We start from the raw sequence: 18,695 nt of genomic DNA on the forward strand, positions 1-18,695 counted from the left end.
AAACACAAAGTCAAGAAGCCACAAATACACCTGTTTCTGTAGTAGAAGGAGCCATAGGGCCACATGTGCTGGTGGTGGGGTTGTGTATATAAGGCAGGGTAATGGATTGGGCAAATTTGTGCTAAGAACAAAATTGGGTGTTCTTAACAGAAATGCACAAATATGCATGGTATTTATCAATTAAGTAAATCTTGTTCTATATAAGGAAATTTAGATAAAATACAATTGTGTTAATTTGTAAAAGTTTTGTGTGGATAACTGAGAAACTAATTTTAGTCAATGTGGTTCATATCTACTCGGTCTCGTTCAGATTTATTTTCTTGCTTTGCTATCAAGATTTTTCTAATTCTTTGTGTTTCTCTTGGTTCCAATGAAGTACCTGTCTTCATTAAACTTCATTAGCCAAGGAAACATCTCAGACGTTATATCAGTAATTGTGTAATCATTTGAAATACATACGGTCTTCCACATGGCTTCTAAAGCACTTCCATTTCACTCTCAAAAATGTTGGTCTGTTATTTGTCACATGAATGAAACCTTATTTCATTCTTTGAGTATTATAATTCTAGCTAGTTGTTATTAATCACTTCCCTATGCGAAGCATTAAGCAGAATTCCTACATCTCTGTATTGTCCCTTGTACAACCACAGCAACCTTGTGACACTGGTTTTTTTTTTTATATTACATTGTACTGTAAAGAGTACTGGTAGCATCAAAATTTAAATATGAGTGGGGTGTTCTTTTTTGTGAAATCACTTGTTCTTTTTTTATGTATGTCTTCTGTTTCAGTGATTCCCCCACCCCACATACACACTTACTTTTTAGAATTTTCTGAGAGAAAAATTAGTGGATTTTATGCTGATAGGTTGGTGGGAAATGGGATGGAAATCCCATGTTTTACTGTCTTGGGAAGCCATGGGCACGGCAAGTATTATATCATTATTCTCCAGAAAGCTGAAAGGGCTGATAGTTTGAAGTAAAAAGACTTAAAAAGTCATAAGGTGGCAAGGCTGGTACATAGGCTCCTCATATTTTCCTACCATATCATGTAAAGTATTATATTTAATCATGGTAATTGGGGCAGCAGTGGCACAAATATTAGGGCACTAACCAACCACTTTTTTAAAGTATTGGATTTGAGACCCATCTTTTGTGATAGTACCCAATCCTGATACTGTTAATGAGGCCAAGAACCTGAGATGGCTCATGGATCCTAAGGGAAAACCTACTATAATTATTATGCTAAATTAACATAGCAATACAATAATCCTAACTGCATGTTTCTATACTAATAGAGCAGTACGTTGCTTAGCCCTCAGCTGAGAAGCTTCTTCTTGTAGTAAATGATAATTAGCGCCGAGACACATCTGAACAATGTAATCATGGTAATTGGTAGTGCGCCGCTCCGTAATTTTACTGATGGAACTAGCCAATTAACTTGGACTCCTAAGGACTACATTTTCCTCTAAAGTTTCAGAATTTGTAAATAATAGGTCTGGGTACTTTTCACAGTCCGACAACATAAAAATAAATCAGTAGAGGAGAATTGCTATGTAGCCCCATAGTACATGTCCTAGAATAGGAATTTTAAATAACTTGATTCTCTTAGTAGCTAGCTGCCAGTAAAACAAAAGTTTTTGCCTCCCCCCTCCATTTTTATGTCTGTGTGTTGTCTACCTGTGTATATATGCATATGGTTGTATGCCTCTGTGTATATGCATGTATATATACATACATATTCATGTGGAGGCCAAAGGCTGATGTTGGGAATCATCCAAAACCACCTTATTCACTGAGACAGGGTCATCAGTTAGACCCAGAACTTGTTGATAAGCTAACCTCCTCATTCTGGGGTTTCTGTCTCTGCCTTCTAAGGCTGGAATTACAGGTAGGCTACTATACATACTTGCTGTTTATGCAGGTTTCTGAAAATTTGAACTCAGGCCCACAAACTTGTGTGACAAGCATTCTAATTGCTAAGCCATCTTTCCAGACCCTACATAAATTTAAAGGAATTGAATAATCCAACCAACATTCAACTTAACTTACATTTATTAAGGTAACCTTGAAGAAAAGAGTTTATACCATGGTAATTTGTCAAGGAACTTTTCATTTTAAAGACATGGCCCAAGAAATCAAACTTCTCCTACTATATGCTATTTTGGTATCCCCCTTGTATAACAAATCCCATTATACTAGTCTGTCTTTCTTTGGGGTGCAGAAACAGGATGTAAGCGTTTACATTTTTTTTTTTTGCAATGGCTTCCCACTAATCTGTATTACTGTTAGGCATTTCAGAGTATCCATGGGGTCTTCATTTGTGTTAGTTTTATCCTCATTAAAGCTGTAAGATATTTATTCAGGTTTTTAAAAAATGCATTGCTATAAGATTTGCTTTTAAAGACAAAGCCCTCTAGATGTGGAAAAAGAGAAGAAAAGTATTTGTTTATGGAGTTCTTGTCCAGCTGAGCTGGTTCTTTTATGCCGTGTGCCTCATTACAGACGAAGACATCACAGCAGTTTACGCTGATGTAATCCGGGCAGAAGTCTGATTTACCTTTCTTCTCTGTTATAATCAGACTTTGACAGGTTCAAATCTTAGTAGGTTTTTTTTTAACCTTAGTATGGTTTTATTTCACACTAAAACACAGTTGCTCTAGTAGCTACCAGGAGACATTAGCACCCTGAGGTGAGGGTTAACCTCGTGTGTTGGCTTTTGCTGTGGCTGTGGTCTGATTGTGGCATTTCTTGACCTCGAACAAATAGCATCCCACTATTTAAAACAGGAGAGTTTGCCATTGTTCAGCATCCTGAGAAGGAGCCATGGCATCCATTCTGATTTCTCATCTTGTGCTGTATGTCCATGATGAGCTGATGATTAAGGATGAGGTGGGAGAGAAGACACACAGATCAGTTTAGCTGAGAACATGTTCATAACCCACCCAAGGAGCTGAGACATGGAGTCATTTTCTCAAATGGCATGCATCTTGAAATGGAGACAGAATTTGAGGAGGCAGCAATGAATGAAGTCTGGAGAGACAGACCTAAGATGACTGTTTACACTGTCATTCCTCCAGTGAAACAAGTAGACCGCAGTCTTGCTAAGAACTGGAATGCTGACGGAAAAGAATTAAAATTCCTGCCCTGGGTATCAATACTTATTGTGGAGAGAGATGGTAGGTAGTAGCTGTAGTCAAAGCATGGACAGGTGTGATAGTGTAAATGTGGTGCTCTTGTTAGTTAGGCTAGTTACATACGGGGAAACATAATGGAGCATTCCTGGGAGAGATCCAAAGCTACTGAGCATGGCGAGCTAGTAAGAAAGGCTTTCAGCCCTGGGTGATGAGTCGTTTAGAGAAATGGGGCACAGAAAAGAACAAGCCTTGTGAGGCAACAAGAGGAACAGAGAGATTAGATGACTCAGAAATGCCCAGGGCTTTGGTAGAAATCAGAGGGCTCTGAAGGCAAAAATCATCCCCAGTTCACCATTTCATTCAGGTTAATTTCTCCCTAGAGAGATACTGAAAAGATGTGGGCAACGGGATCATTGATTATTGGATGAAAGTGGTATCTTCTGTATTCTTTGGTGTATCAGCTCTGCTTACTCAGGGGAGCAGTGCATGGCAAAGAATCTTCAGTTTCTATTGTTTCTTTGCAGAAATTTCTATTTCAAAGTAAGTTGTTGATACACACATTTATTTCTGTTATGTTTTCATAGAGGATGATTGAGTGTTCAACTAAGTTTTCATCTCAAATGCTTTGTTTCCAGTTACCAAGGAGAGGATTTTTCACTTTTACTAGTGGTTCTCAACCTTCCTAATGCTGTGACCCTTTAATACAGTTCTTCATGTTGTGGTGACCTCGACCATAAAATTGTATTTCTTGCTACTTTATAACTGTAGTTTTGTTACTGTTATGAATTGTAATGTAAATATCTGTGTTTTCTAGTGGTCTCTGGGGGTCATGATCCAGAGGTTGAGAATTACTGATATATATCCTAGAGATAAAGTGTCTGTGATGGGGAGGGGGGACCCAAGGGTACTGTGAGCACTAGGTAGGGACTTTCTTTATATAAGGTTCCTGTAAGATACAGAAGAGGCTTCCTAGCCAGTGAGCTTCAATTTTCCAACACAGATACTATTTTTTGAAAAAACTATGTTCAAACCATGGACATACCTGAAGTCAGATAGCCTTGTTTTTTTTGAATATTTGTAAGTTCAAATTCATCTAATTTCTTACACATGTAATAGAAGGGTTGAGACTATGCGATACAGAGATATAGATACAGAGATACAGATACACAGATATAGATGAGGCACTGTGAGAAGAACAGACGTTGATGTCAATATACCAAAGAGAAATCTCCTTCTTTTACCCCAGGCACACAGCCCAAAACCTAACTGAATATACTTCTTCTGGCTGCTAGGGCTGCTGTGGACATCTCTGAAACACTAACGCTAGCTTGTCAGAGTCTACAGAGATTGTGAATGTGCTGCCTGCTGCTTTTCCGATCATAACAGAGAAGAACACCTGACTGTTAACAGCAATTTCAAGGCTGGCATTTGTCCTTTGTGGCTAATTCTGTTCCGTGACCTGACACTTCTTTTCTCCACCTCGTTTCTCTCACTCCTTCTCTGTCTGCGCACTCCTGTCTGCCCTTCGATTCTATTTCAGTACAGTACCTATTGTATTGCTCTCTTCCCATTTGGCTTATTTTCCCACCTATGCTTTAGTGGCACAATCTTCTTCCATCTCCATTTCTTCCACATCATCTGTCTACTTCTTAGAATTAATTGAAGAATTTGGCTGCATTTACCTTGAGTCCTTCATTTATTACCATGCAATTAATTAGCCGAAGGAAGTAAGAAGGAAAGAAGATGAAAAGGAGGAGATGCTTTCTTCTCTCATGTGAAACCTCAAACCATGACAAAGTGCCATCCAAAGTCAAGGTGGCTATTCCCATCTTATTTGTCCTAGACAGTCTTCACCGACACATCCAGAGGACTTGTCCTCTAGGACTCTAGATCACGTCAGGCCGACAATACTAACCAGCATGGCAATCTTCACATGTCTCTTGAGTAAACATCTGAATTTTAAATAAAATACATGTTTTCATATTGTTCAGAAAGAGAATTTATAATAAATATAACAGGAAATGGATATTCTGGTCTCAACATCACGCACAATGTTTCTCCATCTCTGGGCTGAAGTAAGTAAGTTATAGGGAAAGTTTCCACCATTAAAAAGTATAGAAGCGGAAAGGAGAACAAAAAAGGACAGCTTAAATTAAGCAAATAGCCCACAAAGCATGCACCATTTTCTAGGTACTCAGCTTCATATAAGCTAAATGGTGATGTTGACTACACTCATAGAGGTTTTAATCTAGTAAGGAAAGTAGTCGATCAATACGTGAAACAAAAGCATTTACAGTTAAACATTATATTCAGCGGTATGAAGAAGGTAAACAGTAATTCAAGACAAGACAGCTTTAAAGAAAAGTAGGTTTAAAAGTTTTATTGACTGGTGATAACACTGGCTACTAAGCAGCCTATCCAGGAACCAACTCTCTGCCAGTTTGTTGGGAGGGGCCTTTCAGAGGTATAAAGAAAAGAATAGATTCCTTGTTTTGTATATGTTTCATGGGCATATCTTGATTTTCTTCTGTAATCTGAAAAGACTGTGATATAAATATAGTTAGTTTGCTTTTGGAAATGTCCACAGAGATCTGGGTAGTTCAGGTGTCCCAGAATCAGAAGTAGGGCAGGGGTTATTGGTTGCTTAGCAACTGGTGCAATCACAGAATAGTTGTCTTAGTTGAGTTTAAGGAGGCAAGGAGTGTGGACTAAGAAATGGAGCAAAATAGAACTGTAAAACCCAGGTCTCTGTCAACACGTAAAATCTCAGGATTGGCCATCTTGTTGGCCACTAATCCAGCAGTACATTTACTTTATTTCTTTTTAAAATTTCTATTTATTCTTTTCACACAATATATCCCAATCACATTTTCCCCTCCGTCCACTGCTCCCAGAACTCTCCTTCACCAAGGCTGGGCAAGGCAACCTAGTAGGAGGAAAAGGATTTCAAGAGAAGCTCTTCAGTTTCATGAGGTCCCATTTATTAATTGTTGGTCTTAATGTCTGTGCTATTGGTGTTTAGGAAGTTGTTCCCTGTGCCAATGCTTTTAACTCTATTTCCCACTCTTTCTTCTGTCATATTCAAATGTGTCTGGTTTTATGTTGAGGTCTTTGATCCACCTGGACTTGAGTTTTGTGCAGGGTGATAGATATAGATCTATTTGAATTCTTCTACATGCAAATAGACGTAGAAGATCAGTTAGACCAGTTTAAGGTGTTTTCTTTTTTCCATTGTATAATTCTGGCTACCTTATTAAAAATTGGGTGTCCATAGGTCTGTGAGTTTATATTTGCCTCTTCAGTTCTATTCCATTGATCAACTTGTTTGTTTTTATGGCAATACCATGCAGTTATTATTACTACAGCTCTTCAGCACAGCTTGAAATCAGAGATGGTGATACCTTTGGGTATTCTACTATTGTTCGGGATTGTTTTAGCTATCCTTGGTTTTTTGTTTTTCTATATGAAGTCTAATATTGTTATTTCAATGTCTGTAAAGAATTGCGTTGGAATTTTGATGAGGATTGCATTGAATCTTTAGATTGCTTTTGGTATGATGGCCATTTTTACTAAGTCAAATCTATTGATCCATAAACATGAGAGATCTTTCCATTTTTTGATATCTTCTTCAATTTCTTTCTTCAAATTATTGATTTTTTGCCATATAAACCTTTCACTTAGCAATACATTTTCTATGCACACATTTTCCAAGAAAATCTCAGTTGAGCTTTGGTTCCTTCTTTACACAGTATTAACAGTCGGTACTTTCTTTTAAACACCCTAACTTCTCTAACATATATCTCACCCTGTTTCACAATAGGAAAGTTGGTTTCATCTTCTTGTTGAGATGACAAAAAATTTCCCAGAAACTAGGTTTCTTTCTTCAGAATATCAATAGTCATCCTTTGCTGCAACATCTGTGAATCATGAATTAATATTTAAAGAAGGGACTAAATGTCAAATCTTAGAGAATTTAGAGGTCACCTTAGCCCTGTTGGGAGTATAGCACAGGGGTACCTGGAGACAAACTCCAAAAAGACCTGAAGATTAAATGGGACACAAATGTAATTTGCCAACTGTGGTGGTTTGAAAGAAAATGGCCCCTACTGAGGGTGGCACTATTTGGAGGTGTGGCTTTGTTGGAGTGGGTGTGGCCCTGTTAGAGAAGGTAATTCACTGTGGGGGTGGGCTTGAGGTCTCCTTTGCTTAAACTATGCTCAGTGTAGTAAACAGTTCAATTTCTGTTGCCTGTGGCTAAAGATGAAGAACCCCCAGCTCCTTCTCCAGCACTATGTCAGTCTGTATGCCACCATGTTTCCCACTATGATAATAATGGACTAAACCTTTGAACTGTTAGCCACTCTGTTGCATGGAGGTTACTTGTTTGTCCCAGCTGCCCTGAACTGAAATAATCACACAGATACTGTATTCATTAAATCACTGCTTGGCCCATTAGCTCTAACTTCTTATTGGCTAACTCTTACATCTTAATTCAACCCATTTCTATTAATCTGTGTATCGCCATGTGGCAGTGGCTTACCAACAAAGTTTCAGCATGTCTGACTCTGATGGCAACCCCATGGCGTCTCCCTGACTCCGCCCTTCTTCCTCCCAGCATTCAGTTCCATCTTTCCCACCTACCTAAGTTCTGCCCTATCAACAGGCCAAAGAAGTTTCTTTATTCATTAACCAATAAAAGCAACACATAGAAGGACCTCCCACACCAATTCTCCAAATGAAATGCCATTGTCCCCTTAATAAACAGGCTCCAGATTTCTTTTTATTTTATTTTAAAATGCAAGGTTTATTGGCAGAATATAGAATGAGTACTACAAAAGCTAAAATTCCATCTTCACCTGATTAAGCCATCCAGGAAAAACTGACATGTTCACATATTCCAAAAGGCACCACATTTCTGCTGTCTCTTGCTGCTGTTGGCCCTCTCTGACTTTGACACCGGGCTGATAGCTGAACTACTTGGTGGATTATATTTGTTATCAAGATGGAAATCAGCGACTTCTTCAGGGCTCTGCTTGGGTAGGAAGGGAATTAGATGAACAGAAGAGGCCTTGCAGAACTTCTAGGGGAGCTCTTTCCTGCAGGAGGATGAGCGCACAGAGGACTGTAAGCTAATGTATGGCTCCTGGGATAATAACAGCATTTCTCTCACAGTTTCATGGTAAGTATTGCAGAAATATGCCCCTAAGAGCAGCAAATAAAGACTGTTAGCTGACAGAAAATGCCTGGATAGAAAGCAACTTAAGTTAACTCTCTAGGAAAGACTAACATTAGAAAAGTAAGAATAAACCTTTGACATTAGGTAATAGTTGGTATGTTTTGAAGTGAATCAGTTTGGTACTATAAATCTATAAGCTATAAATCCATATTCATAAGTACTTCCCATCATATAGCTAACTCATTTTTTGCACATCACCTAGAGATTATGTAAAATATAAGCAAAAGAATTCACAAAACTTTTGTCATGATTATATATGATGACGCCATCCAAGTCTTAGCTATCAACTCTGGAGGCAGCTACTCTGTGCAATGCGGTGCCATCATTTCAAAGTGTGGACACCTCAAGGCTCAGCACCTTTGATGCATTGCTGTTGAAAATCACCGGTTGAAAACTGAAGTACGATAGGTCATAACTGACACAGATGAGGAAAAGATTCTAAGTAGCAGGCTGAAACCTTTAAGACTTCTGCTAGCTAAAGGAATTTTTTCCTCTGTTTCTTTTAGTTGCTTTTTTTACAATAAGATAAAAAAGACCCAAACATAGAGACAAGAAAAGGAAATGAAGCCCTTTCCATGAAGTAGACCCAACATCAGAGCCGACAGGCAGGTGGATAGTTGATGGAGGAAGGTCATTGGTTAATTATAATAAAGAAACTGCTTGGCCCTCATAGGTTAAAACATAGGTGGGAGGAGTAAACAGAACAGAATGCTGGGAGGAAGAGAAAGTGAGCTCAGAGGCCATGCTCTCCTCTCCCATGCAGACGCAATGAAGCAAGCCGCCAGGTCAGACATGCTGAATCTTTCCTGGTAAAAGTGGCCAGGAACCAGGCTGTGGGAAGAGGCCCGCAGCTCCTACAACAGATAGTAGCACACATTGTGTGGTGGTGGAGAAGGAAAGAAAGCCTGCAATGATGCTGTAGAGGAAACTGGCTTAGAGCCAGGCATAGGGAATGAGCACAGGGGAGCAGCCTTTATTTTCCGGATTGCTGATTCTTGTTTTCTGATGTCTTGGTGCTTCCAGTCATTAGCATCCTTGACTGCAGGAGCTCCCTGGACCCTTGAAGACACACTTGATGATCCCACTGCATGACTGAATCTTCAGGCGATGCCAGATGCTCTGGCTTCACAGCTTGTCCTCCTAAACCTGGCCCTTGTATGCTCTGGGGCTCTAACTTCTGAATTTTGAATATAGGAGCAAGATTAGCAAATGTCTTCCTTGTCCATAGTCTTAGACACAAAATGCTTTCTTACCATTGATTTTAGCAACCTTCCATGATATCTTTCCTATCTTTGGGTCAATAATTGTCACCTTTTTAATCAAAGGGAACATATTGCATCTTCTCTTTGGACTATTGTGCTTGTCAGCTAGTGCTTTGTGGCTGTTAAGTAAAAGCAAAGGCTATGAGAACTAAAACAGCAAAAACTCCAACAGTAGATCTGATTCCTAGCAACCTCTCAGTGAGGCAGGGGCGAGCAGTGTCATGGCATGGACACACTGAGTAAAGGGATGAATCGTGTCCTAGGAGGGAAGGAGAGGATGATGAGATTGCATCAACCAGAATGGCAGGCTACTAAATTCATGATTCCTTTCATTTTTTGAATTTTCCATTTATCATTTTTTGATGTTAATAGACTGTAGATTGTACCTTGGAAAAGTTATGTTGGTCTGGCCTCACCTTTCTTAACTGTTCACGTAAGCATGTTTGCATGGCATTCTGTGTTTCTGTGGGGTTAGAAGATTCAGCAGTAAGGGTGCCAAGAAGGCTAAGCGGCCCTGAACACGAAGGAATTTTAAGCACAGCACTTCACGGGCTTATAGTTTGAGAAGAAATCAAATGCCTGGAAATGAGATTTCTTTGAAGTCAAAGGGCAGGGGAGCATCTGCGAGGACCAGAATTCACAAGGCATCTCAATAGCTCTCCCAGGAAATGGAAGAACTGGGCTGCTGTCCCTTCTTATGGAGAAGCAGGGGAGACCAGTGTGTCGCTTGCCTTTTGTACAAACACAAAGCTCATGTCTGTCAAATTCATGGGGTTTACCTCGCTTCTTCTTTACTCCAAAGAAACCAGAAGGTGTCTTCACACTGATTAAAAACAAAGGTAGCACATTTAACCCCTCAAGAGACAGAAGTAATAGTTTGAACCAGAATTTCTTTCTCTAGCTGCAAAGGGAAATTTTAAATTAATTCATATTGTTTGATGATTTCATACATGTGTGTAATGCATTCTGGTTACATTTATCTCCCTACCGTCATTTACATTGCACTCTTTCTAGTCCAGTCCTTCCAGCCTCTACCAAGTCCTCATTTTTTTTTTTCACATCTTTCTGTTGTTATTTGGATTCCCCCCCCCCACTGGATTTTTTTTTTGTTACAGAGACTCCAGGTCTCATTTCACTGGAAGCTGTTCTAGAGGAGATTTCTTTTTATAGAAATTGATTTTGAAGAGCCAGGTGATTATTCTCAGGATGCAGAGGAAAATGACCACCAAAGAGTGAAAATATAAAAACAGTGTACAGGAAGGGGGACTTTTATATATGCTCCTCCCATATGTGATTTCCTCAAATGGATTTTTCTAGCTTGATATGTTTTTGTTGTGTTTCACCTGCTCTTGGTATTTTTAGATAAAGTTGAGGTTTTTAGGTAGGCTAAGGTGCTCCCTAATGTGGAATCTGTCATTCTAGAATTTTCCTTGGTACATTTTGGATAGATTGCTGCTGATTTTCCAAGAGAGATTAAACAAATTTTGGAATCTGGATGTGATTCGTGGACTGGACGAAGGTGGAGGCTAACCCATTCTCGGGAGCCCTTTCTGTGATTTCTCTCTCAGCTACAGAATCTCGCATGCTCACAACTGGTATAATAAAGGTGGAGTGGGCTTAAGACAGGCCGCTGACGCACCATGGGTATTTTGTCTCTGGAGCAGAGCAGAGATCTGAGATTAGCCTGTGAGTGCCAGCTCTCTTCTGCAGGTTTTTGTGTGGCTCTCAGTGCCTTCTGTAGTTTCATCAAAATTTCCACATTAGAATCTCCAGTTTCACACAACACCGTGGTTCTGTGTTGTTTGCCTTCTGGTCTGCAGTACTTGTGTTCCTCATGCCCCAGAGATGGAGTAGGGTTAGGCTCCGTGGAGAAAGGCAAGGGAGAAGATGTAACGAAAAGTGCTACACAGGAGACAGCTGGGTAGGGCTGAATCCCTGGAGTTGAAAGTCAAGACGCCAATGCCAAGACACAACAGAAGAGGAGATCCCAGTGCTGAACCAAGAGCAAAGAGAGGAAGAGATAGAACCAAAAGTACTGGGACAAGTACTCAGAGCTCTCTGAGACTGACATCACAGCCAATGAGAGCTTCCATGAGGGTCACTGTGATTCATCATGTCCCTGGTCTAACTCAAACCAGTCCACTGCATCTCTGCATGAGCCTGCTTCTGGGACTCGGAGGAGATGGATCCCAGGCATTTCTATGTAAAACATGGCTCAGGTTAGGCATAATCTCCCTTGATTTATTTTTAAAATCCTTCACACAGTACATCCTGACCGCAGCTTCCCCTTCCTCTACTCTCAGTTCCCTCCCTCCCCATTCTTCCAAATCTACCCCTCCTCATCCCCCCCCCCCGAGAAAAGAACAGGCCTCCCAAGGACATCAACAGAACACAGCATAACAAGTTACAATAAGACCAAGCACAAACCCTCGTATCAAGACTGCACAAGGCAATCCAGTAGGAGGAAAAGTGTCCCAAGAGCAGGTGACAGGGTCAGAGAAACCCCCACTCTCACTGTTAGAAGTCCCGCAAGAACACCAAGCTAACAACTATGACATATATGCAGAGGACCTAGCGTGGACTCATGCAGGCGCTGTGATTGTTGGATTAGTCTCTGAACCCCTATGAACCCTGCTACGTAGAATGTTGATTGTGTAGGCGGTGCTCTTCTGGTGTTCTGGACCCCTTTGACTTTTGTATACAATTTAGTTCAGGTTTTTTTTTTCCTATATTACACAGTTCTAGAAATAACTTATCTTAAAAAAAAACAGAACAAACAAATTACATTTCACTTATACTGATTAGGACATTCGGCTTGTTAACTTTTTGGTTGTGTTTTGAGATAGAATCTCATGTTGTAACCAGGCTGATTCCAAAAAGTAACTGGGTCAGTTTTCAGTTTCTTAAGTGCTGGGATTATGGGCACATCACCATACTTAGCTACGTTTGCTGTTTTTGTTTTGTTTTGTTTTTATGATGTTTGCTTGCTGGTTTTCTGTTTGCTTTGGTCCTTTCTGCCTTGATGGATTATTTTTCCTTCTCATGGTTTGTAAGCCACATGTGCAGCATTTTTTATTGATTCCGTGGTGGTTTTGTGCTTTCCTAGAATTTATAGGATGCCTGGGTTTCTTCATTAAATATTTATTTATCACGAAGATAATACTCACAAAGCCCCAGGGTCAATTCTATAGATTAAAATGGGAACAACGTAGATTTGCTTTTGCCTTCAAATGTCTTAGCTTCTAGTGTAGTGAGCAATAGGATGAATAGGCAAACAAGCAAAGTACCGAGCAGCACACCAATAGAAAGCAGTTGAACAGGCAAAGAAGCACGTAAAGCTTGGACATGTGCTGTGGAGACTAGTGATGAGAAGGGGAGTGAGTGTGGATGGCAGCATCTTTACCAACAGGAGAGAAGGACAGAAATCTCTGTGGAAGAACCCGACATGAAAGAAGCCAGCAAGCTCAGCAGCTACCTGGAGAAGAACAGTCCCGAAGAAAAATTTCTATTTATGGACAAGGGCCCTGAGGCAGGGGCATGTCAGCAGTCATGTTCTGTTGGCATGTATTAATGAGGGAAGAGGTAGGTGAGATTAAAGGCACAGCTAGTGGAAAGGACTCCCTCAGGGCTATGCAGAAAGCTTGTTTTATTTATTTATTTATTTATTTATTTATTTATTTATTTAAGATTTCTGTCTCTTCCCCACCGCCGCCTCCCCTTTCCCTCCCCCTCCCCCAAACAAGTCCCCCTCCCTGCAGAAAGCTTTTAAGTTTTGGTGTGATTCCGAGTAAGGGGAGAGGCCGCTGGAGAACTGTGGGGAAGCCTTCTGACTTCCCCTTTGCAGATCACCCTGGCGGCTGAGCTGAGACAGATACAGGAGAGGCAGCGGACAAGAAGGAACTCTTGAGTCTGTTGGAAAGATTTGGGTGGAAGGTGATGTAGATTGTCAGTCATAGTGTAAATGGCAAGAATGAGTCTATCCCAGATTAATTTTGCCTAATTAAAAAATATTAATTTTATAAGTAATTCTTTGCTGACCATTTATAGAAATCTTATTAAAAATAAGGTAAAGAATTCCAATATTTACTTTGCTCAGATTTTTCGGTTGTATTTTACTATATCAGTTTTTCACATTTTTAAAGTATATGTGTGCTTCAACTTTTTGGATTAATTTGAAGATGAGTTGGATGGATTTAGGTTTTTATTGTTAGCATATTTGTAATTATTAATATAATTGTAAAATGATGGATTCTATTGTGACATTTTCTTACATGTGTATTATGTACGTCTAATACACACCCTCTTTAACCCTCTCATTTCCTCCTGCTTACTGGTAGTCTTTTCCTTTGCCCAAAGAGTACTCATTAACTCTCACATTAGCGCATGTGTGTACATGTACCTATGTACAGCTTTGGGGCAAATTCTCCCAGGGGGTGCTGACCTCTCCAAACCTTACATTATTTCAACCTGATGAACACGATAGCCATTCAGTGATATGACCTTGTCTGCCTGGCTTTTGTCTAATTTTCATTCTGTTACAAAAAAAAAAAAAAGCTTTGAAGGTAAAAACCAGAAATATCATTTGTTATTCTAAGATTCCCTGCATCTTTTATAATTCCAGGCTAAAATAGGAAATGCTCACATGGCCACACACAGAGCATTTGGCGAAGCACCTTAGCAGAAACCTGTGCTCTCTTCGTGTTTCTGATGTCCCGGGTATATCAGGCGACTGGTAATCCCCCACAGGTGCATTCAAGCCTTTGCTCAGAGCTTCATCTTTACCCAGAGGGGTTTATTTCCACCTTGGCACAAGCAGAACTTTAAAGTGTCCTTCAAAATCCGGCACCTGTTACAGATCTGTGCTAAACATTTTTATTCCTTTACTATATGTAGAAATTATAATTACATAATATTACCCCTCCCCTTTTCTCTACAAACTCCCTATATACTCTCCCTGTTCTCCTTTGATTCCTACCCCAAATAATTGTTATTGCATGCATATATGTACATACATATATAGATTCATAAATATAACCTGCTCAGTTCAGGCGCTTGTCCCATTTCCATCTTTTCTCAGCTACCCTTGGGTAAGGTTGAAGCCTCATGGGCTTTTCCTTATCCACCGGAATGTTTATTGGTATCCTCCATATTCAGTTCACATTTGGGCAGTCATGTTGGTGAGACTTTACGGGTATAGCTTCTGAAGTTACTAGGAGGCATAAACTCGTTGACCCTCTGACTCTTACAATCTTTCTATGCCCTCTTCCACGTGATACATTCTCTCTATCTTCAACTGCTATAACATTTTTCATATACATAGGGGTAATGCTAAGTAATTTATCTTCCTGTTTGTCTTCTACCACAAAGAAGGAAAGATAAATGCAGAGATGTGCTTCATCCATTACAGAATCTGTGTTACCTACTATACAATAAACACGTAAAACGATATTGTTTAATGACTAATGTAAGAGGTCTCAGTGAAGACCAATAGTTCCTAATCTGTCTGTAGACGGAAAGATGTCCTGAAAACAGGCTATGCACCCATGAGGATGAGGGATTGAATAACGTTACTTTGTAAGATTCTATAACATTTGTGGACTCCTATTTTGGAGGCTACTCGATTTTGTTAGTTCTATCATGTATTTCTTAAAAGACAGTCATAGAAACCACTTCTAATCTCACTTCTGATTTGAGGTCGTCCTGGTAAAATAGACAATGACCACACTGTCTGAGCGAGCTTGTGGCAAAGCCTATGGAGGGAACTGGCAAGATACACGGAAGTTGTCTACAGCTGAGTTTCAGGCAAACCAACACAGGTGGAAGTTCAAGAAATCCTGTGCCAGCCCAGGAGAATTCTCATGCTCTAGTTGGATTGGGGGGTTGGGGGGACTGGCTTAAGCTTACAAAAGTCAGTGGGTTCTGGTCTAGGATATCATACTAATAAGTGAATATAACCTTTATATGTAACAGGAGGCCAGGGCAAGCCCCTAACAGGAGAATTGGAATAATTTATGATGCAATTTGTACTTCTGTCTGGTTGTCTAGCATTCATTTGGAGTGCATAGGTAAAAGAAACAACCTGGAGGAATGAAGGAGTATATTCTTGGATTGGTAGGCCTGGGATCAGGATGAAGGTGAAAGAATTGGACCACGAGAAGTAATATGACTTGAAACTAAATTGAAACCAGATTGCGAAGGACATAAATGACAAAACAGGGTAGATGCTCTGATTTCATTTTGCCCAACAAAAGGGATCAAGGAAGAATTTTCAAGTATGAACATGAGAAAGGGCAGAGGATTGGAATTTGACACTAGGCTTCATGCTGGTCCCTGAGGGTCAGTCAGAGCCAGAGAAGAAGTCCATGGCCAGGACAGGCAGTCACTGCCCAGATAAAGAAGAGACTATACTCCTTGGAACAGCTTTCTCATGGGCCACACATGTGGCCTAACATCTGTGATCCAAACATCAGTTTCTGGTCTAGAGTAAACCACGAGTTAGTTCATTAAAGAAAGGTTCAGTGACATCACCAGCATTGCTTCAGTTAGCAGCGCATGCTCTGTTAGAACGTTAAGCCAATGTTAAAAATAGTCAAAATTAAGCCCGGCGGTGGTGGCGCACGCCTTTAATCCCAGCACTCGGGAGGCAGAGGCAGGCGGATCTCTGTGAGTTCGAGGCCAGCCTGGTCTACAAGAACTAGTGCCAGGACAGACTCCAAAGCTACAGAGAAACCCTGTCTCGAAAAACTAAAAAAAAAAAAGTCAAACTTAAAAACAAGGACACAAAACAAAACGTAGAGCTAAATTGAGAATTAATGGAACAAGGAAGGGATGACTATCAGACAGATGCAGGTCATTTGGAGAAGCTGCTGAGGATGCCTATCGTTACAAGCAAGGACTTCTGGAGAATTGGCCCTAAGGACACGGTGGGATGTTCCGTTGGGGGTAGAGTCCTGGAGAAGAGAAAGCCTGGTGCAGAGGCCAGGGTGACATAGAAGAACTCCAGTGATCGTTGTTCGTGTTGTTGGACAATTTCCATGGCTGCTTCTATTTCCCGGGAAGCAGGAATGACATCCCTTACCTTCCTGAAGAGCAACGGGGATCAGTTGCCATGTGGGCAAACAGTTTCCATTTTATTAAACAGCAACCAACTAGGTCCATATATGAGTTCACAGCCTTTCCTGGAGTAAAGACCTGGACCCAGGAAGCTGCCATAGCTGGTGCCAGGCTTACAGGTGACAGCAGCCTTGTTGTCAGGGACCTTCATTCTGTGCTCCCCATTTCTTCAGTTTTAATCTTTTTCCTCTTTCCCTGCTCTGTTTTCTTAGCAATTTCTCTTTCTTTCATGAACTTATCGAATCACTACAGATATAGTAACTATACCCCCTTTTTTTCTGTAACATTCATGTGTGAGGTGATGTCTTTAGCTAACACAAACTACTACATCCCAAACATTCTATCCTGGGTGCCTTATAGGTCTGTTTTTTTGTCTTCCTATTCCAAGTGTCTGTAGCCTAGATCTCATTCCCCATTCCTCATGGGTTTCCAATTCTAACAGGCAAATGTAGTGGAGAGCTAAGTATTTAGTAAGTCTGGATTCTAACAGAAGCATTCGCTTTGGTGGAGCTACTGCTCCTGTTACATCTTATCTACAGACACCGCTGTGTAAAGTAATGAGGCCTGCAAGATTGATATTCCCCACGGCTAACATCAAATTCCAGATGACAGTTGTCACAGATGTCAATGTTTCTGCTTCAGTCTTGAGTGCTCAATTCTTGAATGCGATACTGATAGAAGTTGTTTGGTCCGACATGCAATCATTTCTCCTAGATCAGAAAATGGTCTTTTTTGAATATATAACAGGGACATTTTCCTCACACAGGTGACTCTGTCACTCTTGGACTCTGCTGATATGGACATGCACAGCCACGGCTGTAGGCTGCTCATTCGTATGGGATAATGAATCATCTTGCTGAGGAAAAAAGAGATAGAAAACTTCTAGGTTATTTAATTTAAAAGTCCCATCATACATCCCTACAGTTACTCTATACTCTCTATAGGAAAACTACACACACAAACACACACATGCACACACACACATACTATTTTTATTTCTACCCTGGAAAACAATGGGTTCTAACTTCTTTCTGATCGCCGTTAATACATGTGCTCTCAAAAGCCTTTGTCAATTTATCATCTTCTTCCCTAGTTTGGTAATTGCTTGCCTTTCAAAGGCTGGTAGTCAACTTGGAGGTAGGTGCTCATTACATTGGCTAGAGTCATCTTTAAGACGTCAGTAAAAGAATACATGCCTCAGAGAAAGAGGAAGAAAGTTTTCTTTGTTTTGTAAGAAACCACACACTAGACAGAAAGAGGTTTTAGCTTCTGTTTTCTCATTGTCTTAACCAGTTTCATCAGGTCTGGTGGCTGGGCAAGATATGAAGCAAGAGTGCACCCCCAGCAGGCCTACTGAGAGAGGCCAGGAGTAGTTTAGTGCGAGGGTCAGCTTCCCTGAGAGCCCTGTGGCAGGATGGAGGAGCTGTACCTTGGGTGAGTCCGTCTTCCACCATATCCTGATGAGCTGTGAGCAAAGCGTAAGTAGCGACAGAGTCATAAACTGTCTAAAAGCTGGGTTGAGATTCAAATGCTAGATGGGAAAAGTTTGGGCATTGCAGCACTTGGAACAAGGCCAGGGTAGCCAGGGCACAGAGGAGACTGGAGAACATTAAGGCGTCTATTTGCTTATGCAGCCATTAGATAACACACCTCCAAACTGACAGTGCGTGACAGCATACATAATTTATAAATTGTAATGGAATCATTCAATAAATAGTAGAACTTTTACAAAGTCAGGAAACTAATCTCTGCATGTTAGAAGGAAGGCACCTCTCTTTTGAGTAGAATTCGATAATTCTAAAACAGTCTTTCCTGTGCTACCAAAACACTCCAAACTACATTGGCATCAGAATCATCGTAGGGTAGAATGGCTATCAAATGATCAGATGTGTCACCATGAGCAATCAAAAACCTCAAATAAAATAGAACATAGAGCTGTTGATACAGACT

At 40.4% G+C, this 18,695-nt stretch overlaps 1 protein-coding gene across 3 annotated transcripts in view; it reads left to right on the forward strand.

The window, feature by feature from the left end:
- Positions 1-18,695, forward strand: part of LOC126501493 (probable G-protein coupled receptor 141) — a 52,484-nt gene that overhangs the window by 23,672 nt on the left and 10,117 nt on the right. Inside the window, exon 1 of one of the 3 annotated variants that reach the window (XM_050142167.1) lies at positions 18,067-18,223. The exons of the other annotated variants lie outside the window; for them this stretch is intronic. The gene's annotated coding sequence lies outside the window, so the exon portion shown is untranslated. Of the gene's footprint in view, positions 1-18,066; positions 18,224-18,695 lie in introns of those variants that run through there. 3 annotated transcript variants of the gene reach the window in all.

This window comes from Alexandromys fortis, unplaced genomic scaffold, assembly GCF_014885135.2.
Source record: "Alexandromys fortis isolate MF-2015 unplaced genomic scaffold, M_Fortis_MF-2015_v1.1 scaffold_5, whole genome shotgun sequence".
NCBI lineage: Eukaryota > Metazoa > Chordata > Mammalia > Rodentia > Cricetidae > Alexandromys > Alexandromys fortis.